This window comes from Canis lupus, chromosome 20 (assembly GCF_003254725.2).
Source record: "Canis lupus dingo isolate Sandy chromosome 20, ASM325472v2, whole genome shotgun sequence".
In the NCBI taxonomy this organism is placed as follows: Eukaryota; Metazoa; Chordata; class Mammalia; order Carnivora; family Canidae; genus Canis; species Canis lupus.
The window spans coordinates 16,782,079-16,809,135 of NC_064262.1; the positions used below are offsets into that span (position 1 = coordinate 16,782,079).

Genomic DNA, 27,057 nt, shown 5'->3' on the forward strand with positions numbered 1-27,057 from the left:
GTAGTTCCTTTTTATTGTTAAGAAGTATTCTGTTGTCATGATGTGACACAGTTTACCTATTCACCCACTGAATGCAAATTCTGTTGTTTCAGTTTGGGGCTGCTATGAATTTTTGTGTACAGGTTTTTGCGTGAATGTAAGTTTTATTTCTTTAGATAAATACCCAAGGGTATAACTGCTTGTCATTGGTCAATGTATTATTAACTTTGTAGAAGACTGCCAAACTATTTTTCAGAATGGATGTGTCAGCTTACATTCCCACCAGCAACACAGAGGAGATTCCACTGTTTCACATCCTTGCCAGCACTTGGTATTGCCAGTATGTCTTTCCATTCTAATAAATGTGTAGCAGTATGTTATTGTGGGTTTAATTTGCATTTCCCTAATAGCTAGTGAGCTTGCATTGGAAGCCTTTAATGTGATGTCACAATATAAAGGAAAAGTAACTTGGGGAACTATGTAGATAATAGAATGAAATATCCAGGGATGTAAGGTTAAGGAAGAACAGAGGATGGGGAGATAAGTCAGGATGATCAGATATAGTCCAGGTAAAAGATAAAAGTTACCGAAAAGAAAGCATTTACTAAGGGCAAAGAGAGGGCAGCCCGGGTGGCTCAGCGGTTTAGCGCCACCTTCAGCCCAGGGCGTGATCCTGGAGACCCAGGGATCGAGTCCCACGTGGTGCTCCCTGCATGGAGCCTGCTTCTCCCTCTGCCTGTGTCTCTGCCTCTCTCAGTCTCTCTCTGTCTCTCATGAATAAATAAATAAAATCTTAAAAAAAAAAGGGCAAAGAGAGAAGAGATAAGATTTGAGAAGTATTTGAAAGTAGACTCAAAAAGATTTGTGGGAATGAGTAACAGAAACAGTCAATGGTAACTCGTTTTAAGCTGGAAATAGTGGATACAGATATAGTAACAAAATTAAAAATAATGGAGGGAAAACAGTTTGGGAAAGAGAGAGATTTGGAGAGACTTTTTTGGCCATATTGAAATTGAGGTATCTATAGAGGATACCAAAATATTTGGCTGAGTGGGGAGAAACATTACTCCAAATGAACATTTGGTGTCACCAAGAGCAAAGACCCGTTGTAGTAAGTGGGATATTTTGCTTAAAATCACTGTCATAGCTTTTTTAGCGATACTGTTGGCAATTATTTCTCTTAGACCAGTTCATACAGAAAGGAAGACAAAATCTCAAAATCCATTTTGGTTTAGGAGGTGATATGACAAAAAAAAAAAAAGAGGTGATATGAACCAATCTTAGGGAGAAAATTATAATAGCCTACTATATTGTTACTTTGAAGGGGAATTAGAAAGCCAATAATTAATGGAGAGTTTTCCCAAAGTTATAGAAGACTGGGAACTCTATTAAAAGAATAGATGACGTTTGCATTTCCACTCACATGTTCTTTTCATGATTAGAAGAATCATTTAAGACCACAAATTTAGCAAAATCACACCTCAAAAGCTGTTGCTACCACAGCATTTTTTCAATGTAAGAAAATGATTTTATATATTTATATAGTCTTATATTGATCTTACATATATACATGACTATAGTCTTATATTGATCTCATATATATTATATATAAGTATATAAATATAGTCTTATATTGATCTTATTGTTTATATTATATACTTCAAGAAGACTCGATTACCTAATAATATATGGTTAATAAGATCAGCAGAAAAAATACTCTACTATGAATATTGTGTATTAGGAGAGCAAATTGGGAAATGGCTAAATTAACTATGTATCTAATTCATGCAAAATAAACTGATAGACCTTAAAAAAAAAAAAGAATGACTCAACTTGGGGTTAATGAAGGTATCAGAAGAAAAAAAACTTCTCTCAATGTAGAAACTATAATTAAGGGAAAAAATGACAAGAAATATGCTAAATGAGTGGGAGGCTCAGCTGTTTGAAAATGGCCACAGCACCATTCACAAGTCGTATCAGAAAAAAAAAAAAAATCAACAAGTGCCTTTAGACCTTTTCACAAAGTTTCCAGTTTTTGAAAGCATTTAAAAAATTACAAGTATAAGGGGGAGTGGTAAGGTATTAAGGATACAAACTATCTTGTCCTAAAAGCTTGAATGAGAGTATCACTGTTGAAAATTTGTAAAAAACATACTTTAGTCACAGACAAGTTTGCTGTTATATGAATAACAACTGTACACCTATGGAACTACAAGTATGTAAAGAGGAAAAGTTATGTATCACTCTTTATAATGGAAATGCAAAACTTAGTTCAATCAACTATGAATTTCAACAAGTGCAAAAGTTTCAAGCAAAAGATAGTTTCCCAGAGGAGTGTAAAAGTATGTCGCTATTAGAATTTATACGTATATGGTCTATATCAACATAGACAAAGATATATCAGAAGAAATAAAATGGTTGCTATTTAAGTATATTCATTTTTCCCAATGTACAAAGTTTTAAATCACAATATTTATTCAAAAAGTAAGTTGCAAAAAAAAAAGTAAGTTGCTACGGTGAAGTGAATATTTATGTAAGTGCTATCAAAATACTGGAGATAGAGATGCTGCAAATAGACACATAGGCCAATTAGGGACCATGTTCACAGTGACTTAAATACCACAGAGTTCCTATATTCATTCATTTAATAAAGACTTATAGAATGTATGGTAAACAAAGTAAACAGTGAAAATAAGCCGACTTCATGGAAATATAGGATTATGTTGAGCAAAAATGGCATGCATGCCTTCTTTCCTCACTCACTGGAAAACACACACACACACATACACACACACAAACACAAAACAGTTGGAAACCTGAGTAAAATATATTCATTTTAAAAATAATATGAACCTACTATGCAGACCAATAACTAAGAAAGAATTGCTGCCTGTTTTGATTATGGAGACTCCTGGAGTAAGGCAATTAAAACTAAGAAATAATTTGGCACCCTGTTGGAAGCCAGAGAGAAAGAAAAACACTACAGACCTAGCCAAGGTAACTGTGGAATAGTGGTAAGAACATCAGCATTTGTAACAAACTCAATTTTCTCTTCTTTAAAAATGAAACTATTATATTCCACCATATTGTGGTATCACTTGAGCTAATATATCTCAGTGGTTTGAAATTGGAAAACACGCACACATAAAATACTGGTATTCTTTTTTATAGATTTAGACCTAAAATAGGAGTTGTTTCTTCTTCCTCTGATATAAAAAGTGGCTCACATTTCAAAGTTTCACTTCCATGTACTTAATAAGTTTTGCTAACAAAACAATCATAGTAAAGGTTCCTAGTAGTATGTCTGACTCAAAACAGATGCTCCTTAAAATGTCTGTTGAGCCTAAATTTGTTTTAAAATATAATTGGAATCTTCTGAAATAAGAGCGTTTTAAAAATTAGAATCAGGCATATTTGCTGCAAAGAGTTATGAATATCATTTTCAAATAAATCAGCCAATATATCTTTTCAAAGGTTGTGTTACTCAGGGACAAAGCACACCTAAATGAAACAAGATAAATATGCTCTCTTTTAGAACCCAGAGAAATTAATTATAGTGGATTGTCATGATAAAGACCATGAAGAGTACGGAGCTTAATAGAAAAAAAAAATGAGAATGAAATAGCAGAAGCCTGGAAGAAGCCAAAAAGGACGGATAGGAAGAAAGAAAGTATCTGCAAAGGTCAAGTAAAGTAGAATTGGAATAAAACTTGGTGATCTTAATCAACATGTATAACTAATAGAGCAAGTTTCCAGGGGGATATATTGGAGGAGTAGATAGAGCATAGCCCTATCAATCTTCTTGCCCAAATTGTACAAGGAACATGCATGAATATATAGATCAGTTCTCAAGAAAAAAAGAAATGCGACTCCATAAAATTTGTTCCATATTATTCAAATTCCTTTTATGAGTAAGTATAAGGCTATAAAACACAGGTAATATCAAAGCTGTTCTTCATGTAGGACTCTGTAAACTACTTGTTTTTTCCCATGTGACTAGTCTTTGTTTCTGAATATTATTTTCGTATGTTATATCAGAATACATACAGAGGAGAGTGAGTGAAATGATCAAAAACGAATCTAATTAGAAATGATTTAAGGAACTAGGTACAGACACTTAGTTGACAGAAGACAACATTTCAGAGAGACATCATGGTTGTCTCTAAGATGTGAATATGTTACTATAATAGATCAGAAACATTTTCTCTGTGATTCCTAACAGTAGAACCAGGATGGACGGATCAGTGTTAAAGGGAAATTTCAGCTCAGATGTGAGGAGAAAATTTTTCTAACAGCTCAAATTATAGTTAGGTGTTAAACAATAATTCTATAGGTATTTTACAAACTAATACTTGTAAAACTAAGTTAGAATCACTATCTCAATTGCTTTTGATAAGGAATTGAGTTATGGTACCCTCACAAATCTTGAGGGAAATGTAATTTGTTAAATGCAATTTGGTACCATCTCTCAAAAAAATTTTAATGGTTCTGGATTTTGGTATTCACCTAACAATTCTTTCATTTTTCCACACATGATTATAAATACATCTGTTCATATTTGTTCAATGAAGCATATTGGTAGTAGACTGCTTAAAACAGAAATATGCCAAATACTCCTCAAATAGATGGTGGTATTTTGATTCTATGCAATAGTATGTGATCCTTCATCAAAATGAGTTGGATTTCTGTGTAAAAATCTAAGACGTTATTAACGGGGGGGGAGTAGGGGAGGGGGAGCCTATGAACAGAAATGATTGAATAAAGGTTTAAATAAAATCCATATATGTGAATTTGAACACACACACACATATATATATACACACACATTCAAATTCTTATAAAATGATAGAAGAAAATAGGTATTAAAATGGTAACAGTGGTTACTACTAAAGATCAGTACAGATTTAAAATCAGACGAAGAGAACTATGGGGGGTGAGGGATTACTTTTAAATCTACACAATTCTACATTTTTTCAGCTATATTATTCAAGGATTGCTTGTGTAATTATTTTAAAAAAATGAAACAAAACAAAAACACAAGTTTGTCTGCCTTTTTGTTGTAAGAACCATCTCACATGGAAAGTGCTGCCTGAGAGCTCATGGACTATTTATTCTCTTAAAAACTCTATATATTCTCCACAACTAGAAATAGGTATATGTGTGAAAATGAGCTGCTATATTTTGAATGTTCTTAAGATTTTATTTATAAAGTAAATAAACAAGGCTAAGCCAATATTGAAAAGGAATTAAACTTAAGTCAGCATTAATTTAGTTGTGTACACTTTGCAATATTTGTATTTTATCTGCCCTATCATCCTCACATTTAAAATGTTCCTCCTCAACAGTTTAGTGTTAGGTATATATTTACTGTTGGAACAAGGAAATGCAAATGGAGGTTTCCAGGAAGATGAAATGGAGTGTGCCACATTTTTAATAGCTTGCCTGTGTTTTCATGTGGTCTATAACGCTTTCATCTGACAATCCAAACTCCAGTTTTTTAGGAAATGTTGGAGCTCTGTCCATTCCGCCCCACGAGCTTCAGGTTCCCTCATCAACCTACCCCATACATATAAACCATCTGTTTGTGATTTTTCGGCTTTATCTGAACATCTTCACAAAGAGGCCATCTGTTCCCTTCTTTTAAATATCTATTTACAGTACTTTCTCTCTTACCGACTTTACAACTATTTTTGCATATGTCAAAAATTCAATTACACAGTCACATATTAGTATGTCATCTTCTCTGGAGAGGTCTTAGACAAATTCCTGGGCGATCCAAAGAGCAAGGATAATACTAAGAGGCTAAAAAATTTCACCTAAAAGCAAGGGGTGGGGGACACAAAAATAAAAGTCTCACAATGCATGAAATCAATAATAGATCAGAGATGTCCTGGAGAGCCTGTGCACATGATTTCCAAAAAGCTGTTACTTCACTATGTACAAGAACAATATGAATTTGCATTGAAATTTATTTCTGCCATTAGTAATATATGCCTATTGCAAATGTGCACTTTAGGGTAAGTATACTTTCAGTTGAAATAGAAAAAAAGAGAGAAAAGAAAAGCACAAATAGATGTTTCAACAGCATTTGTATAATGCTGGGGCAAGTTTTTAGGACCAGCTTACCGAAGGAAATTCCTAAGGTTAAATATGAAGCAAACTTTTAATGTGTGGGGGTGTTTGCTAAAAGCAGAACACTATGATGGACGTAAAAAGCTGAAACATTAAAGGCAGTCAGCTCTTTATTTTCTCTGCTTCCCTAGGAGCAAAACACCAGCAGAAGAATTCTGCAGATAAATGGTATTTCCAACTATGTTGGGAGCTCAAAGTTGTGAGATTATAATTGGGACAACAGATTCAGATACCATCACACCAGCTCTTTTCACTCACATTTAAAAATAAAAGTTTAAAAAGAATTTACTAAAAGTCCCGTGTGTGTATATAATCATATATATGATTAAAGTTTCATATATGTATATATATACTATATAACTGCATAATCAATATCTATAAATGTGTAACTTTTACCTACATAGATCTATTTCCAAATTGCATGTATCATAGAAGAAATGAACAAATCAAGAAAAAATGCAATATATCTAACAAACATAATTAATTTTATTTAGATATCAACACTTCTTTTTTCTTAAGATTTTATTTATTTATTTGACAGAGATAGAGCACAAGTAGGCAAAGCAGCTGTCAGAGAGAGAGGGAGAAGCAGACTCCCCCCTGAGGAGAGAGCCCAATGCCAGGCTCGATTCCAAGACTCTGGAATCATGACCTGAGCCGAAGGCAGTCACTTAACCGACTCAGCCTCCCAGGCCCCCTAACATCAACACTTCTAAAAAAGATTTTGGTCTGATAAAATTGATAGGGAGAAAGAGAACACAAAATCGAGATAAAAAAAACCCACAAAATATGAAAAAGTTGTCGCAATTTTAAAAAGGCAACTATGCTAAGTATAACAGTAGCTGTGAGCCAGTATAAAGCAAGCCAAGACTGAAACTTCCTAGCAGCTCAGCACCCTGTTTCTTAGGGTGGAGGGCAGTTGTTTTAGTATTCATGTCTGAGGGAAATTTCTTACATTGAGTTTTACACAGATAAGCAATATTCTTTTTTCCTCCCAGAAGACCATAGACCAGCAGCTCTTAAATGATCATCAACAGTACATTACACTAAGTCATTTTACAAATGGGCTCCCAAATTTTGACCTTAGATAAGGTAGCCAATGTTCAGGTAGAAATATCAGCACAGGGGATCCCTGGGTGGCTCAGCGGTTTAGCGTCTGCCTTTGGCCCAGGGCATGATCCTTTGAGTCCTGGGATTGAATCCCACATCAAGCTCCCTGCATGAAGCCTGCTTCTCTCTCTCTCTCTCTCTCTCTCTCTCTCTCTGTGTGTGTGTGTGTGTGTCTTTCATGAATAAATAAATAAAATCATTAAAAAAAAAAGAAATATCAACACAGATATGTGCAAACAACATGTATCTTGCTATTAGGGTAAATATGAATATAGCATTCTAGGTTTAGAGCAGTCCTCTATCTCCATCTGCCTAGAGCACTCATAATTTTCTTTTCATTCGATTTTGGTGGAAAATCCAGCCTGGCGTGATTGTTTCTGTGATGCAATCCAATTACTAAAATTTCACACTTTTGTCTCAAAGTCCCCAATACCACTCTGTCCCAAACTCCTGGCCCCCAAAGCGATCTACCTTCCATACTCTTGTTGCTAGGCTCCCCTTTATCAGAGTCCTTGACGAGTACTAAGAAGATGGTTAAGTCCCAGCTAACTTCTGTAGAATAAGGTTCACTCTTGAGAAAACTCTAGTGTCTTTGCCATGGCAACCTGAGGGAACACAGGCTGCTTTGGGATTTCCTCTGACACTTTAGCCTCTTTCTTACACCTTTTTTCATGTTCTGTAGCCATATGTGAAAGGGAGGGGTAGGAGACAGTTCGAATCCTTTTCTGTCCCCTTAGCATGGACAGAGGTAAGATTATGGAATTCTCGGCCTTTCCTCTACCTCTAAATGCCCAGAGACTTGGGCTTCCAGAAGTGATACTTTTTCAGTACCTTTTCCTAGCAAGCTCTGCAGTCGCTGACTGGCACAACAGTGGGCATTTTTCTGAACCTGGAAGTGTGGAACACTTAGTTTACTCTGCTTTTCAGTATTGTCAGGAAAGCAAGAAACAGTTTTCAAAAGTGCTTTCTACCTGACACCATATGAAAACCAATTTTTGCTACGTTTGAGACAACACACTCTTACAGTGTGCTCTCTGGTAGAGCATTGCTCATTCAGCCGGGCTGGGAGTAAGTTGCTGCAAGGAAGCGATAAGGCTTAATATAAAGGCACACTAGTGTTAAAGAAAGATATCTTGTATGCTAGACACTGTAAGAAATTTGCATCACGACTTGTTCAAGAAAATATGGTCAGGACAGTAAAGAGTTCTTTAGCTCTTCAAAAATCACAAACAAATTTTTCAATAATTGCCAAAGTAGTTTTTAAATATTCAGAAACTTAATTTATTTTTACTTTAGTTCTTCCTTCAAGAGTGCCATCAAATTATCCAGTTTTTTTAAACTGTATTGATTATACAAGAAGGTTGACAACCAAGGTTTTAAATTGAGGGTCTGTGATCATTTCCCAACACATATTATGGCCACTGCTACATATAGGGCCAGTAAGTCAATGACTGACATCTTTGTATAGACAACTACCTAACAATTCCATTTTGACTGTCCTCACTGTGTAGCTTCTTCTCTGGATGATACAGTGCTGTGCCAATTTTTTAAACTGTGTTTTATTGTAGCAAGAACACTGAACATGGGCTCTAACCTCTTAAATTTTTAAAAATGTACATTACTGTTGACCATAGGTACTGTGTCATACAGTGGATTTATAGAGCGTATTTATATTGCTTGAATAAAACTTTGTCTGTTGATTAGTAACTCCTCATTCTCTCTCCCCCCAGTCCTTGGTAACCACCATTCTGCTCTTTGATTCAATGAATGTGATGATTTCAGATACCTCATACAAGTGGAATCATGCAGTATTTGGCTTTCTGAAATGGCTTATTTCACATTCATTAACATAACATCCTCCAGTCTCATTCATGTTGTCACATATTGCAGAATTGTATTCCGTTGTATGTATATGTCTAATTTTCTTTATGCATTGATCTGGAACATTTTGTTGTTCCCACATCTTGGCTATTGTGAATAGTGCTGCAAAGAACATGGGAATACTAATATCTTTTCAAGATCCTAACCTCAATTCTTTTATATCAGTATCCACAAGTAGGTTTGCTAAGTCATACAGTAGTTCTATTTTTAGGTTTTTAAGGGCATGTGCACAAGTTCTTCTGTTTTGGAACACTCTTTTCCCTTCATCTTTTCATCCTTTGGATCTCAATTTAGTTAAGGCCTCCTATTGCCCTCTCTTCATTCATCAGCTATGCCTCCCCTGCACTCAGACTGCATGGACTCAAAATCCAGCTCTGTCAGCATTAATTTGCAGTGTAAACTTAAACAGAGTCATTTAATCTGCCTTTGCCACAATTTTCTTTATTGTAAAATAGGGATAATATTAATACTTTTTAAAATAGGGTTGCTGGAAAAACTAAATGAGTTAATACAGGAAAAACATACTACATAAATGCTACATTGCATTTAGAGCTATGTAAATGTTAACTATTAGTAAGTTCAGTATTGATATTGGTATGCTATTATTACTGTGGTGGTGGGAATACAGATTGTTTTGGGATGAGCCACGATCATGTTAATTTTTCTCTGCATTTTGTTTTTCAAGCACCTAATACAATGCTAGACACACAAAAATATAAGCTTAATAAATATTTATTGACTAAATAGATAAATGGCATGGCTTACTGATGTTTGACTATCTAAATTGTTATCACTCTTGGATACCAATAAAATCCATTAAGAACAACAGTGCTGTGTGCCAACTATATTCAAATAAAAAAATTAAAAGAGCAAAAGGAAAGGTGACAATGGTGAAATAAATGCAGATAAAATTAAGAAGTATCTGATTTTACTGCCAGAGAATATGTCTACACAGGGAGAGTATCTAATTATTGTTAGCTATATATTAATCGATAATGTTCTAGATACTTTGACACCACAATAATTTTCCTCACTTTAAATGTTGCAATTTTTATTTCCATCAAAATATCATGCATGAAGCAGCAAGGTAAAGAGGTAAAGAGAATATAATGCGTATCACTCAGAAGACATACTCAAAATTAGTCATCTAAGAAGAGTCTAAAAGCAGAAACTCTTTTAAAGGTGTGGGCAACTTGTAGCAAAATCAGAAGGGGTGCCAGTACCCAAAAGGCAGTGTGTTACCAGGATATGAATGAAAGGGTGCAGGGAGAAAAGAGTTTACAGAACCTGGAGGGACAGCTCTGTGGAGAGGCCCACGTGGCAGGAAGTATGATCTTTGATGGAAGGATACAGGATGTAAGAAGGAAGCCAGAGAAATAATCTTGACTTCACTTCCCTCAAACCCTTCTCCCTCCCTCCTTTCTCCAGAGGGTGCTCAGCACTACTACAATACTACAAGTCAGTAGAAGGGAAACCCAATGTTATAACCCATCCAGGGTAGCTCCATGAATACAGAGGTGGAAAAATAAACCTGGAGGGGCAAAGGAAAGATGATAGCTAATGCATAAGGTCAATGAACTTTGAGAAACAATTTTCCATACTGCAGGATTTCTCACAGCCTTGAAATGCTAATATGAATTATGACTCAGATGTAATTATTACAGAATCTCTGTTCTTAAAAAAACACCTTGAGACTAGGAAATGCCCCTTGAGTGACACTTTGGAAAATGGCAGATTCTCATAAATATCAAGAGTTAACCAATGTTACCTCAAGTATCAAATTAATTTTGCCTGGAGAGATGCTATTTTAATTGGAATGGTTCATATAGTCCACCTCCCTGAATCCCAAATTAGAGAATTCTTTGAGCCCCAAATGACTATGAACATTCAACTACTCAGACAGTACAACTGGCAGTCAATATAATGGAGACTTTTAGAAATGGAGACATCTGGCCAAACACCAGAGGTAATACTTTCACACCAATCTCTAAACTTAAACTTGCTACTTTCCACTTGTATTTATCAAGTGTAGAACACTGTGGAGTTTTTAAAACTAGATGCAGAAACTAATACATACATAGTTCACGCAGGTAGATGGCCATCCCATTTGCCTCACTGCAAAGATTTTGACTAGGCCTATATTACTTCTATTAGAAGCAAATGAATTTGCCCTTTTCACAACTCAATGTGGAATTCAAGAATTCACTGCTCTCAAAATTGGTTCTCACAATTTGACTTTTTTTTCCATACTAAAACTGGGTTCTAAATAAAGTTCTCAGTATATAAATGAACACAGAGTGCTGTGCAGGTGGGTTTGCCCTTGGTAAGACACAGCTGTGCCTATCAAATACAAAAATATGGTATTTAATTTTGGAAAATTGCTAACGGCAGGCAGGACTGTATGAGGGAAAGTCACCTTTAACTGTCAATCAGGAAGAAACAAAGATATCAGGAACAGGATTAGTTTTCCGAATGCTTCCAGGCTAGAACTGCATCCGATGCCCTTCCAGAAGCACTGAACAATGAAATGGGTAGCTAGTTGCCAAGCACATACAGCTGTGTGTCTATTTGCCGGGGGGTTTGTGTTTTGGGGTCTGAGAAAAAATGAGGTTGGGGAAGTAAGCATTGAAAGTAGCGTCAGCCCATCATCTGTTATATGCCAATTCTGCTGGTCAGAACAAACTCCGAGATAGAATTTATATTATAATGCAGTCCTCACTTACTTTTCATTGATATTCTTCATTTTTTATCCCTTACTTTGGCAGAGCTCAAACAGCAGTGTCTCACCATGGTGCAATTACTCTTTTGGCAACTCCAGGCAGTTGTTAGTAGTGGAGAATGTGTAGTGGCACGGAACACCTCCGGGCTTATAAATACAGGTGGCCTAAGTTAACCAATTATTTAGAGGCAGATAAGTCATGCAGTTTAGCAGTTGTCTGATTCACATCTCTACTCCACATATAGAGGATTCCTTTTTCCCTGGTGAGATTTTTATGGAGCTTTACTAGGAAGACCAGATGTCCTGGTACTTGCATCACATGATAGACTGGAGTAGATTCAAAGGTGCTCTTCCAGTGTTTCAGGTGTGGTATATCAGTGCTATCACTGACTGACTCTCCAGCAGATAAATAAAGATTGGGACATCACAGAAGCAGCTAGCCTAGCCTGGAGTGTCCTGCTTTCATGTCGTCTTTTTATTGCCATTTTAACTGAAAGTACAGACCATTCCTTGTTTCAAACATTTTTTACTTTACAATGGCAACAGATTCCATTTAATGACACTTTACTTCACAAATTGTTGCTTCATGCATATGTCTTTATTCTCCATAATTTCAATGAAGAGTCCATTGTTCTGCTTGTTAAACTCACTTTCCAACCTTCTTTGTTCCCTAGAAACATGAATAATAAAGCCAATCTGAAATGGTCATCTAAGTTAGCCCAATTAACATATGGTAGATACATATGGATTACAAAGAAAAACTAGATTTTCCTGGGCTTCATATCCCAAAAATGCCCAAAAATATCTTATCCCCATGAACATAAACTTCAAAATGTCAATCGCATTTACAATTATGAATAATAGGGAACTGTTGCTCCCAAGGGAAATAATAAGTGAAGAAATGTTTCATAGATGTTTTTTAGCAAAAGCAAATGATTTGCATGTTTCTACCAAAAGGGAATAAAGCCTTTAATATGGAGTATCCCTCAGGTCTCCTTTTTGGAAACAAAATTCATAACCACCTGCCATTTGACGAAATCTAATTGCTAATACAGCGTACACTTCTGCAAAGTGTTCACTGGCATTTTCAAAAAAAAAAAATTTAAAAATAGAGAGGCATGCTAGCCTCATCTACACAGAAAGAGAATGACAAATGTAGCATGTTTTTGGTGTATGTGTTTTTTCCTATTAGAAACAAAACATACCAGAAATATAAGTGAGCATGATTTCTTCCCTCAGTAATAGCTTTAACTAAACCAGACAGATTCAATTTTTTAAATGGGTGTCAACTCTATTCATAACCTTTCAGTTTGGTTTTTCACAAGGAATATGCATAAATACTGCACTTTGTCTCATGCTGTGTTATTCTTATTATTTATACTATGCATAATTAAAATTTGGGAGACTAATAATAAAAATAGAAAGTGCATTTGAAATATATTTGCCTAGGGAAGTTTCAAAGAACACAAATTTAGGCTCTAGAATGTAGAGTTAACCCAGGATCTCAATGGCAATGCTAGAATGTGATAGCATTCACTCAGCCCATTTATGATTGCAAATTGAGGTGTCCCATGCCTAAACTTCTTATGTACATAAGCATATATCTTTCCTGATAACATAGGCTGAATTTTGCAATAGAAGGGAGGTTACTGACTCATTAGTGGTTAAATAAAGACCACCTAAAAAGGTGTTTGGGAGAGAAAAACTGCCACGCCCAGAAAAGCTGAAATAATGGTTATTTCCATAAATATTGAATATTGAACTGAAATAACATCAGCCTTTTATGTCCAGTTCTGCTACCCTCCCATTATGGCAACTGCAGAGGTTAGTAAATGGTTCTGTTTCTATAGGAAAGTGACCATGTTTGATATGCTTTATGCTAGACCTTGTGTAAACATTTTAAATACATTATCTCACTTCTCTTTTAACAGTCTGTGAGGTTTATAATTTATTCCCATTTCACAAGTGGAGAAACTAAAACTAAGAAGAACTGAATAATCAGGGTTCATATTTGAACCCTGTTTTTGATCTATTCTTAGACTCATGCTTCAATGGACATATATAGTAAAACTCTAACGTGAGAAAATCGGAATTTTATCATAAGCATAATTTATTTGCTGATTTCAAAATAGGCATCTGTATTTTTCCATCATTATGATTCCATCCAGATATTTTACAACCAGCTCCAAAAGGTGGTTTCTGGAGTTTTTCTCCTTATATTTCTCCCACATGGTCTTAATGTAGTTGTTTCTGTGTTTGACAAATAAACAAAAAGTTTTTTTTTTTGTTGTTGTTGTTAATCTCCAAATAAAAGGAAAGATGTGACCAGCTTGGGGGGGTCCACAAAAAAGCTAATTAGTTTCAGAGCAAAATGGAAGTTTGCTATATTCATGAACACATTCAAATTGTGAAACCGAGTTAGGGGCATAAAATAGTATCTATAAAAAGTCTTTAAGATAGCACAAAACTTTTTACAATGCTAACAGTAAGAAATAGATTTTATAATGCCTAAAATCTTATAACTACTTCTGTCTACATTTTTTAAACTTCCTTTATGCCATAATTTGGCTTTATTTGTTATATGATAATCAAACTCTTATCTTTGTAATGAATTTTTAATGAAAAGACATGCAAAATATGCCCATGGAAAGTGGGCACATTATATGTTGTGGATGCTGTCTCTTGATGAATTAGCATGCTGTGGCAGTATGCAACTCCTCTAGATGGGGCTCTGAGCCTTGAACCAGCCTATTCTATTCTTAAGGGGAGTCATTTGTGTTTCCTTACTTAAATAAAGTGAGTGGATTCAGGTAATAATGGCATAATTTAACAGAGAGTGTAACCATTCTGAGGGCCTTTTCCTATTGACTATTTGCAACACAAAGCCTCACTGTTTGAGGAGTGACCGTAATAGAGTGTTGAAGTAAGACAAGCGCAGGGTGGAGTCTTGATTCTACCTTGGGAAGCCACTAAACCTCAGTTTCCTCATCTGTAAAATGTGAATAATGATAGTAGCAATGGTGTGAAAGGGTTCTTTTGAGGAGTAATATGAGTGCACAATAAATGCTGCTTCTATAGTTATTACTACTGCTGCTGCTACTCCTTCCTCCTGTTAGCACCTCTATTTCTTATTCCCATTATTCCCAGGTTCACAGTTCTAGTTAATAATCTCCTCGATTCATGACTACATTAACATGGTCATCCCTGCATACTCATTGTCTCCCATCTCTACTTCCTTTAATGTATCCTGAAAATCACTGCCTGATTGATTACATGTAAAGATTGTATTTTGAACTCTAAGCAACTTATTTCTCTTTTTTTTTAATTTTTATTTATTTATGATAGTCACACACACAGAGAGAGAGAGAGAGAGGCAGAGACATAGGCAGAGGGAGAAGCAGGCTCCATGCACCGGGAGCCTGATGTGGGATTCGATCCCGGGTCTCCAGGATCGCGCCCTGGGCCAAAGGCAGGTGCCAAACCACTGCGCCACCCAGGGATCCCCCTCTTTTGAAATTATAAACAGAAGCCCATCCTCTAAACTAGTGGTTCTCAACCAGGGATGATTTTAACCCACAGAAGACATTTGATAATGTCTGGGGGAAAATTCTGGTTGTCACAATGAGGAAAATGGGGTGCTACTGGCATCCAGTGATAGAGGCCAGGAAGCTGCTAAACATCGTACAATGCCCTGGATTCCTCCCACCTAATAATGAATTATCTGGTCCAAAATATCAATAGTGCTGAAATTAACAAACCCTTCTCTAAGTGGAAACTGATGCTGTGCATGCAATAGACTATAAAAAACTAAGAAAAGCATATGGACTCTAATCAGTGTCCTTGAGAGCATGGCCGAAGTCATCTTATCTCCCCCTTTACTGTGGAAAATTCCCTCCATTTTTTTTAAAGCTGGACATATATAATCAGCTATATTAGAAAGGCATCTAATCTTCTGAAAATAAATAATCAGCTGCTATTATCAAATAAGTAAAAGCCCTCATATGTAGAGGGTTAGGCCAACTGATCTCTTAAGATCCTTCTCAGTTCTGACATTTACAATCGCCTATTCAAAATCTCCAAATGTTCTCCTTTGCCTACAAATGAACTCATTTCTTGGTGTGTCATTCAAGGCCTTCCACAACTTGTTTCCTGCATGCCCTGTCAATTCTACCTCCCATTGTTCTCTGACATGAATGTCCATTTCAGAAAACTTGTCTTGATTATTGGTGTTCAAACAAGCCCTTCTCATCTCCTCTTTTTTATTAGCACTGGCCAATCTCCTCAATCCTCAGGGCATATGACCTCCTATTGATTTTAATACCCATTCTGTTTATTTGGCCCTTAGTAGTATAAGTACTATTTTGTTTTGTTTTGTTTTGATATACTTGCTTTATCACTCAGGATTCATTTTGTCTCTTTAAGATACGAATCCTGTAATATATTGTTCATCTTTTACGTCTATCCTTTCTGATTTCCTTTAAGACACTAAACTTGCCCCACATATGACATGGAAGGTAACTCCCACTTAGAATGCTTTTCCTGGGATTAGTTCTAAACCATTTTTTTTGACCTATTTGTGATAACATTTCCCACTCTAAATGTAACCCAATGGAATGTTTTGCCAAAGTTTAATATTTTTAATTTTTATTTATTTATGATAGTCACAGAGAGAGAGAGAGAGGCAGAGACACAGGCAGAGGGAGAAGCAGGCTCCATGCACCGGGAGCCTGATGTGGGATTCGATCCCGGGTCTCCAGGATCGCGCCCTGGGCCAAAGGCAGGCGCCAAACCGCTGCGCCACCCAGGGATCCCTGTTTTGCCAAAGTTATTCAATGAAAAGCATTCTAAGACTGCATCTGTATTCAATGGGAGAAGTTTTGATTGATTAGTAATGTCCTTCAAGGTGTAACATAAGGTAGTGCCAGCAGACATACCAAAAATTTGCCATGTCTGTTCTCTCCCTTGCGTGGTGCTGTCAATATATGTCTAAAGTTCATAGTAGATGTGGTCTTCATAGTGTATTTAAAGTATGGAATCTGCAAATGTTCATTTGTGTTCTGTAGACAAGATAGACTAGTTCATGAGTCCCAGAGATGATCTAATAGTGAAAAGCAAATTGATTGTTATCTTAATCAGGGTACTTAAGTTACCAGTGAAAGAAATCTATCATATACACTCTCTATTTTATCTTATCTCAATTTCACCCTGAGTGTCTTCTCTCTCTTCTAGATGGGCTTTCATGTCTCTATCTCTATCCTTTTCCGATTCTCTCTACTGAAAAGCTATTACTTCTTTTGTCATAACCAAGGGCAAACATGACAAATACATAGTCCCTCAACTGAATCTTTATTATTTTAAAAGCTAAACCTAGACTCACAAACTACTCAGTCTCAAATCTAAATAGGCTCAAATTAATCCAAATTAATCAGTGATTACCAGAGCACTAAAGTAAGGAGAAATGTTGGCTGAGTGTTCTTTTCCTTAGATAGCAGTATCCATGCAAATTTCAGTAACAAAGCGTGTGACCTGCATAAATTTCCCTAAAAGCATTTTACTTTATATACATTTTCACATGGGCAACAAGTCCATGAATTAGAAATTATCCCCTCCTATTATATAATGAAACTTACTGCACAGTTTTAAGGACAGTCCATTTAGTAAGAGAAAGACTCATGTGTAACACAATCTGTCTGATTCCAGAGCCTAGTCTTCTCACACCCCCCAGGAGACCCAGAAACCTATTCTTGTAAGAGAACAATTCAAATGCTTTTGTATTAAAGATGGCCAAAAATGAAAGGAAGGAAGGAAGGAAAGAAAAGAAAAGAAAGGAAGAGAAATAAAGACAGAGAAAGAGAAAGGAAGGGGAAGGGGAAAGGAAAAGGAAGGAAAGGAAAAAAGAAGGATTAAAAAACACAGTATAATTTTAAAAAATTAAGGGGAACCTGGGTGGCTTAGTCAGTTAAGTGTCTGACCTTGGTTTTTGCTCAGGTTATGATCTTGAGGTTGTGGGATCAGGCCCTGCATGGAGCTCTGGGTTCAGCTCAAAGTCTGCTCCAGATTCTCTCTCCTTCTCCCTCCCATGTGCTATCTCTCTCTCTCTCTCTCTCAAATAAATAAATAAAATATTTTTTAAAAAATAATTAATTAAAACAATGATAATAACTGTTAACATTTATTGAATGCTTGCCATGTATGGGCATATGCTATGATTTCATACATTGAATTCTCTTATTGACACTATAAAACAGGGACCATTATTATCCCAGATGACAAAATATATGCAACAAGAGACTAAGTGACTTGCTCAAATAACCAAGCTAGTAAACTGTGAATTTAAACTCAATGTTTAAGCATAAGCAGTGTGATTCCAGAGTCCTGTCCTTTTAAAAGCCAAAAATTGGACCGAAAGTCTCTCTAGGGAGAGAAGGAAGAAAAAGATGACTTCTTATTAAATCATATATGCCCACTTTATTAAAATCTACATATGTGTACATATATGTATTATGTTAACATATGTATATGTATATATATGTATATATATATATGCACTCATATTCTGTACAAGTGTAAAAAATACATTTAGTCTTTCAAACATTCAAAACTGAAAATGCATGCTGGTGTGTGGATTTTTTCCTATTTCCTTTGCATAGGAAAACTGCCTACTGGTACCTCTCCTTTTGTCAGAGACTGATAAGGGCTGTACAATCTTGTAGTCAAAACATCTCGCTAAAAAGCTTCTTTGGCGGCAAAGTCCTAACTTGGAGTGTGTTTGGTTTCCTGGCTGCCTTATTTGTTTACAACAATGCTCTTAAAATTGTCTCTACCATCTGTGTAAGGTCTAGTTCCTTGAATGAGAATGAGATATTAAAATGCCATCCAGATGTCTAGATGCATATCTGCATTAACATATTATGCAAATTGCCACTAGGCACTTTTTTCCTTCTTAAACAAAAAATATTTTTAGATGGAGTGTAAGAAAGTGAATCTGTGGAAGCAAAAGAAAATTTTTGAAAAGGTAAAGAAAACAAGAAACACTGGATTTGCATTGCTTATCTTGTTATAATCATATCTTAGGAAAGAAACCATGACCTACAAATGATTTTGTCTGTCACTTTGCAAAGAAAAGATCAATGTCAACAGAAAGAGCAAAATTCACCTTGAAAGATGAAAAACATGAATTTGGTTTCTACTATTTTTATTAAAAAATCATATATTAGAAACATTAGTGAAAATTCTAAGAACAATCTTTGATTCCACATCCCAATTCATAGGTGGCATATATCATCTCCTATAGTTGTGTCTCAGTTCTATACGACAATAAAAAACTAGCAAAAAAACCTAGCAAAACAGTATTTCAGATTTATTTGTTTGTCATTTTAAAATTTTAAATAATGGAACATTATTGGAACATTAAATGGAACATTAAATAGTTCCATGTTTACAGGTTTATGGACTGTATGAGGTATGTGTGCTAAAAGTTTAAAATGTTACAAGAATTTCCGTTAAAAGTATAGCATGTTGGCACATAATAGTCAAATTTGAGAAATGGATATGATTTATGAAGGTAAAGTTGCCTGATCCCTTTCGTAATTAACCTGCACTAAACCCGTTATTTCTTCTAATCACTATGTTCCCTTTATAAATTCTGAATATATTTCCTTGGGCAGTGAGTACATTTTTCAGCTCTCATATATGTAAATTTAAATTCAAAGGTTCTTTTTTCTCTGCCACATTAAAAAAAAAAGAATAACAGGACTATTTAGAAAAACATTTGGCAACCTCGGATAAATATTCCTAAATCAGAATTGAAATTTGAACAATATTTACTTACAATGAACTCCAGAACATGTTCCAGAGCTAATTAACTCATTACTGTCACTGAAGACCTTGACATAGTTCCATATATAATCAGCCAAGCAAAACAAAACTATGCTAAAATTGTTTTAGGGTCATATTACTTCTGAGCACACCTACAAGAATAGATTTTTCTCTTTGTCTCAATGAGTGTTGATCCAAAATGCAGAAGCCAAAATGTCCCATCAAACTTTTTGAATGGAGATATGACATAATATAAATTAAAAAATTTTAAAGATAATATTAATGGACACCTGGGTGGTGCAGTTGGTGTAGCGTCCGACTCTTGATTTTAGCTCAGGTACTGATCTTAGGGTGTTGAGATAAAGCCCAGGGCCAGGGCTCTATACTCAGTGTGGAGTCAGCCTAAAACTCTCATTCTTAAATAAATAAATAAATCTTTATAAAAAGATAACAATGAGAATCTGAAATGTGGACTGAAAGTAGAATTGCAACAGCAGAAAGGAAGTAGGAAGGGTGTAGAGACAAATAAGAATTAAAATTGTTCACTGATATACAATGGATCAGCTTGCTGTCTGTTTCATTACTCTACAATTAAACTGTGTCAAGTAGTGAAAAGAGAAAATGAAGACAACTGTCTAGTAGATTCACTTCACCTAACACTAGCTGAAAAAAATAAGATGATTCAGACACCCTTTTCATCCAACAAGCTTTTCTGATAAATTGTCTCCATGTTTCACCTGCCACACATCCCTGCTTGGATTTGGGAGCTGTATCATCCCTCCTACCCTCTTTATATGCAAATGGCCGTCATCAATTGTCACCAAATGTCCCCAAGTTCTTTCCAGTATTCACAATCAAGACTAAGTTTGACAATGTAATTCAACACAAACCGACACAAAACCTTTCCGTGAAAATTGACACAAAACCTAATAAGTGGTTAGAATTCTAAGGGAAAACACTAATGTAACACTTACCACCATGGAGGTTTTTTCTCAAAATGTTGGAATTAGTGACCTTCAAGGGAAAAAAAAAAAAAAAAAACGACTTAAGAATTACAGTGTAAACAATTCCAAACCAAATAACCCAGAGTTACTCACTGTTGCTTTTCTATGCAGGACAATTAACAAGAAAGAGATACAATATTCCACCTGAGGGAAGTTTATATTTTACTTCAAGATGCATTTTGACAGAATTAACAAAAAGATAACACATCTGGCCCACTATTGTGCTCAATATACACTGTGGACCTCAAGCAGTTAAGATTCAGTAATCTAAATGTCACCTGAGATTGTGGGGGAGTTTACCACATGATACAGATCTGATTTCAAATGGCATTACCTAACAGAAAACAGATTGTTTGGAAAGATGAGCCACCAGAAAAGCAAACTCATTCCTCAAGAATGCCAATTGACACAGTCTAATACAAAATCCTATTCTTTCATGTATTGCTTCTGTTGGTATTCACTAAGTAAATACTGAGTGCCAACTATGTGCCAGTCACCATCCCACTGCTGCTAGTTGTCCAGGGCAGATCTGCAGGAAATTCCCTTTTAACACCACAAGAGTGGTCAGATCTTTGCCCCTTTGGTCCCTCCACTCTCCAAAGCTCCATTTCCAGACTTCAAAAGCAAACTTAGGCCATTCCATAGCTCAAAAATTTCCAAAGACACCTAAAACCTAAAGAAAAAATGATAAGTTTGCATATAGTATTTTTGTTTCATGGTCTAGCACAAACCTAACTTAGTACTTTCCCCTTTATACTTTTCCAACTTTGCTCAAGCACTTGAAAATTCATCTAACTGTTGCCTCATATTTTTCCACTTCTTTGCTTTTGTTTGTACTACTTCTTTCAGGAATGTTTTCTCTTTAGACCTCCAACCCTTCCCGATTTATGAAGAAAACTAAGGCAATGACAACTGATAGACATAGCCCAGGCTCTTAAGAAGACTTCTTCCAAAAAGGTATCATCTTCTTCTGCTTAATGACACTGCCTCATTTGGAAACTCAAAGAATATCTATGCAAAAAATGCATACATCATACATGTGCAGTGTGCGAATTTTCATAAACTAAACACACAGCATATAGCTCAAAGAAAAATGATGCCAGCACTGCAGAGGTTCCCTTCTGGTCCTCTTCTAAGTCACTATGCCTCTCATAGTAACTCTCCTGACTTCTAATGGCACAGAAATATGTCTGCCTATATTTTTCATAAATAGAATCATATCATAGAAATTCATTTGTGTCTATTTTCTTTCAACATTAGGTTTATGGCATTCATCCATGTTGCTACATGTACTTGTGACTTACTCATTCTCATAGCTGTATTATACCCTATCATGCAACTATGAGATGGTCCATCACTTTACTGTTGATGGACATGTGGATAATTTCCAGGTTTTTACTTCATGATAGTGTTGTTATGGGTATTTTAGTTAATATGTAAACATTTATATTTAATTCATATATGAACATATATATGCATTTATTTGGGGTATAGAGTTGTTTTTAAACTGCCTCTTGCCCATATGAAGCTATGAGCATCTTTAGGGCAATGTCTCTAGTTGTTTTCTTTTCCAGGTTTTTGCCTAGAGCATTCATGCAATGAATATAGATAATTATAAGTTGAATATGTTGGTGTATAAAATCCATTGGAAAATGCCACTTTCCATAAAATGAGAAATCAGGCAACAAACCATTTTCCTAAATTTCTATTAGTTATTGTCATTACTACCTTAAATAATCTAGATCACCATTGTCCTCATAGAATCCATGGTTGGCACAAGCTCTCCGTGCTGACCCTGGGGAAGGTCAATCATCTTGTCCTAATTGCTATAATCTTCAACCTCAAGCAACAGAGTTAAGGTGATAAAAATTGCAAAGAAAAGCTGTACATTAAGTAATAACTATGTTAAGAGTCACAATTAAGATAATATAGAGTATCCTAAATACAGAAGTCCATGTAATTTTCTAAAATGAGCAAATCTCCTAGTCAATGTAGCTGATTCTGGTTCCCATAAGACTAATAAAGTCAGTGTATGGTGCTCACTAAAAAAGAGATTTGTGTATCCCCACATAGCTCAAGAGACCCAAGAGAGATACTGTAAATTTTTCCACTAGCAAAGGAAAAACGGGCAATGAATTTTGCTAGTTTTAACACCAGATTCACACATGCTCTAAAAATGCTCAAGGGCAGCCAGTCCTTATTTATAGTAAGGCACTCTTAACACCAGACCCAAACTTCCCAAGTCTTAAATTTATGCCTAGATTTGTGACCATTCATTATCACAGATGTAGTTAAATGTGTTGTTTGGAGCCAAGGTAAATCCATGATGGGGCACATACCTGATATCGTTAGCATTTTCTGTGAAATAGCATGCAGAACCACAAACGTGTTCATCTGAACTACCTTGACAGATGCTTCAGGGGATTTTAATCAAGTCCAAGTACTCCTTCTAGCTAACTCTCCCTCACTACATTCTTTAATAAAATGACTTGACAAGCTTAATTTCCCCTTACCCATCACTTTCCCCAGCCTCAACACTCCTTCTGGGTACCAATCTCATTATATTTGAGATTTTTTAAAAATTGAGCCAGTGTGCTGCTTTTTAAGGTCATGCACAGGAGTCAAAATATCTTATTTAACCAAAAAGGATCTTGTCAAAAAGCGTACTGATAGTTTGGCTTTTGATAATATTGCAAAGCACATGTAATATATACCAAACAGATATTCTAGAAGAATGCACAAATAACTGAAAATTTTCAAAATAAATTTAAAATATTTAAAATGACATTTGACCACAAGAACGTTTTTTGTGAGCAAAAAGGTTGATGATCATTTGCATTTTTACATTTCTCAGCAGTCCTTTCTACTTTTAATTAAAAAATACTATGTTCATTATGTCTACCTACCTCCTCAGATAATATATCCAATCTCCCTATCTTTTCTAAGAAAGATAGATTTGAAAAGGTCTTAACTAATAGATACATATCTTGATGAACACTATCTATGTGCTTCTAAATATTTTAGCATAAGAAATAAAAATTTAAATATTATGAAGAAGCATCAAAGAAAAAAAGACAAAAGGAGGCACTTTCTCAATTATGGATTAAAAAAAAAAAAGCTATGAATGATCTACAGCTAAGCTTGCTAATTCATTATTCACAATGATTAGGAAAAGTTCAATGTTCCAGGTGAAGCAACTGGGAATTAAGAAAATAAGTAGGTGTAAATGTCAGCCCAAACTGCTTGCTTTATTTGTGGGTTGAAACAGATCTAAAACTTTTTTTGAGAAACAGATCATACTCACAGATACTCTCATTTAGCTCACTCTGTATGTTGTATGCACAAGCATTGAGGATGTGAAGTTATCCTATTTAGTTACATATACTGTTCAGGCATCTTTGAGCCCACAGGAATTTGTTAGCCTTTCCATCTCCTGGATGCTTGCGAGTCTGGGGACTCTTTGGACATTGGTCAAGTTACAAATTAATTCTTCCTGTTCCTGGGAAGAAATGGAGGTGGAAGATGGTCATGACTGTTCCTAGAACATGGTACAATGGAGATCTGACCATATGATTCTAAGACACAAAGTATACATGTTATAAGAAGGGAAAGAAAAAAAAAAAAAAGAAGGGAAAGAAATATACAGACATGATTTTCTGTAACATTTTTATAGACCTCTGCCCAGAAAAGTATACAACTCTGTTAGTTAACATGTACTGAGTGCTTACCATGACCCAGACAATGGGCTAGACATTTTGCACACATTCTTTCATTGAATTCTGTATCAATGTCTTCCCAATGTCATATCTCCTACTCCTCATTTCTACTTCACCTGGTTGGTTGTAGCTGGCCTAGGTGTCACAACAAACCTCCCAATTTCTGCCCTGGGCTTCTGTGCCAGAGCTGGGAGAGATTCCTATGAAACTATTCTGATACATGTATGCAAACCTATAAGTGTGTAACAGTTAACACTGCACAGCACAAATGTTGGCCAAGAGAGGAATTATCATCTTAAGAAACATTCTCCCGGGATCCCTGGGTGGCGCAGCGGTTTGGCGCCTGCCTTTGGCCCAGGGCGCGATCCTGGAGACCCGGGATCGAATCCCACGTCAGGCTCCCGGTGCATGGAGCCTGCTTCTCCCTCTGCCTGTGTCTCTGCCTCATTCTCTCTCTCTCTCTGTGACTGTCACAAATAAATAAAAATTAAAAAAAAATTAAAAAAAAAAAAAAAGAAACATTCTCCCCCTCAATCTTGTGGTAGACATTTCAATGGGATAGTTTGCACAGGCCTCAAAGGACTTGCAGCAGGGTGGAGGCTCCATCCGACAGTAGCGACCAGCTAAATAACATAACTTTGGATTAGCTTTTACCTTTCCACTGTTATATTCTTCCTAAGCCCCAACCCTTTGGGATCACTTCACAGAACAAACCAACTGCATCCCGATCCTTAAAAAAAAAAAAAAAAAGATTGTATTTATTCATGAGAGATACAGAGAAAGAGGCAGAGACATAGGCTCCCTGCGGAGAGCCTGATGGGAACTTGATCCCAGGACCTCGGGATCATGGCCTGTGTCAAAGGCAGATGCCCAACCACTGAGCCACCCAGGTGCCCCTGCATCCCAATCCTTAGTTAAGGTCTGCTTTTAAAAAGAACCCAGACTATACATGTCCTAATTTACAATGGCCTAATATGATTTAACCTATTTTTAAGATGAAAGATGCATAGTGAAGTTAAGTAACACGCACCAGGTCATATAGTAAGTATTAAAATCTGGATGTGAGTCTTGCATTCTTACCACTACAGTGAATGGCTTTTCTATCCCTATCAGGATCATGTGGAATGCAGGAGAATATTCTCAAAGGAGATGGGACTATGCTACCTATAGAAGTTAGATAAGATAAAATGCTGAGTAAACCAAGTAAATACATACATGAATACATAAAATAGCCACACTCTTCTACGCAACCTTCTTTTTGTCTGCTATGTAAATCTCAAACTCTACCACACTATTTCAAACGTGTCCCACAGGTGTACTAATAAATGTATAAAAAGTCACAGGATCCTTAGATCTGAAAAAATTATCAGCAAAGATTCTCCCCTTTCATATCTGTATTCATTCTACTGTCCAAGGAAATAAAGAGATATTCCAGCTTAAATAACAGTTATTTCTTGAGATAACAGGCCTAGAAACTCAGCCTTATTCCTCAGCGTCCTCAATGATACACACTCATCAATACAAAGGTATTCTATTAGTATAGCACACAACAGCTTAGCAAATAAATCACAAATCAGTTTTTTAAAAGTTGGATATAGAAAGCCTCATAGTTACAAGTTATCGAGCACTTACTCTGTACATATCAGTGAATCTGAATATCTAGAAAACATGAGATAAACTCTTTATAAAGGGATATTATTTGCATTTTCAAGTGTTTTCAGATATCTTGTTCAGGAGGGTACTTCTAAATTTAAAACAATGAGTCCAGTTATAAATAATCTGAGAAAATTCAATGAATGCTGCTCAAGAAGTCTGAAATTATAAGAAACATACTGCATTTGTTTTACAGTTAGTAGCCATTGTGATAGAATTCAATGTGCGACTCCAAATTCAGCACTTTACCATGAAGCCATCTATTAGTAACCGAGTATAACTTAACAGTATTGGGAGTCTCTATTTCATTTTATTTTATTGTCTATGAGCGCCTAGCATAATCCTCTTGAGGGCTAGAACCCTCTCAAGCAAATAGCATGTTGAAAAGAAATTTTCTTTCTGTGGTCACCAGACTGTCCCCTAAAATAGTTAAAACCTATAAACCTTTGTTATAAAGCTGGATAATGCAAAATGATTAAATTCAGCAGTTTAAATCTAGGCACCAATGCTCTCTGAAATGTTTAAGGGTATAACTGACTTTGAACTATGTTTTAAAAGAGTTAGTGGGATTTTTTTTTTTTTTTCCTCCCAGGCAGCTCCAACCACAGAATGTCAGTCTGGCCTTGATGACATCATGTCCTGATGTACAATCTTGACCAAAGTCAGAACTATACCTATCTAGCCTCATAATGAAGAACGTTCAAGGCCATCTCTTCTGACACCTTGGGAATCTGAACTCACACAGATGGTGCTATTGTTTTCATACCTGCTGAGACTTGCTGATGGAAATGTTGATTTTCTGGCAGGCTTGTGTATCATCGGGACATTTCCACCTACCCATTGCATTGCACAGTGTGAGAAGCCATAATCCTAAAACCTTTCTTTCTCCAGGGACCCTTCCAGTGGTTAAGAGCACGTGCTCACAATATACTACCTGGGTTCCTATAGTGACTTCTCCCATTCCCAAGGTAGATTACTCAAACCTCTTACTGTTTCAATTTCTCCTTTTTCAAAAGACAGTTCATAAAATAATGCTTTTTCCAGG

At 35.9% G+C, this 27,057-nt stretch overlaps 1 long non-coding RNA gene across 1 annotated transcript; it reads left to right on the forward strand.

Annotated features, from left to right (window-relative positions):
- The first annotated feature begins 469 nt into the window (after positions 1 to 469).
- LOC112662990 (uncharacterized) lies at positions 470 to 27,057 on the forward strand. The gene is made up of 5 exons (XR_003138984.3): positions 470 to 548; positions 1,422 to 1,494; positions 3,515 to 3,661; positions 21,493 to 21,600; positions 26,605 to 27,057. It is a non-coding gene; the product is annotated as an uncharacterized LOC112662990 (long non-coding RNA).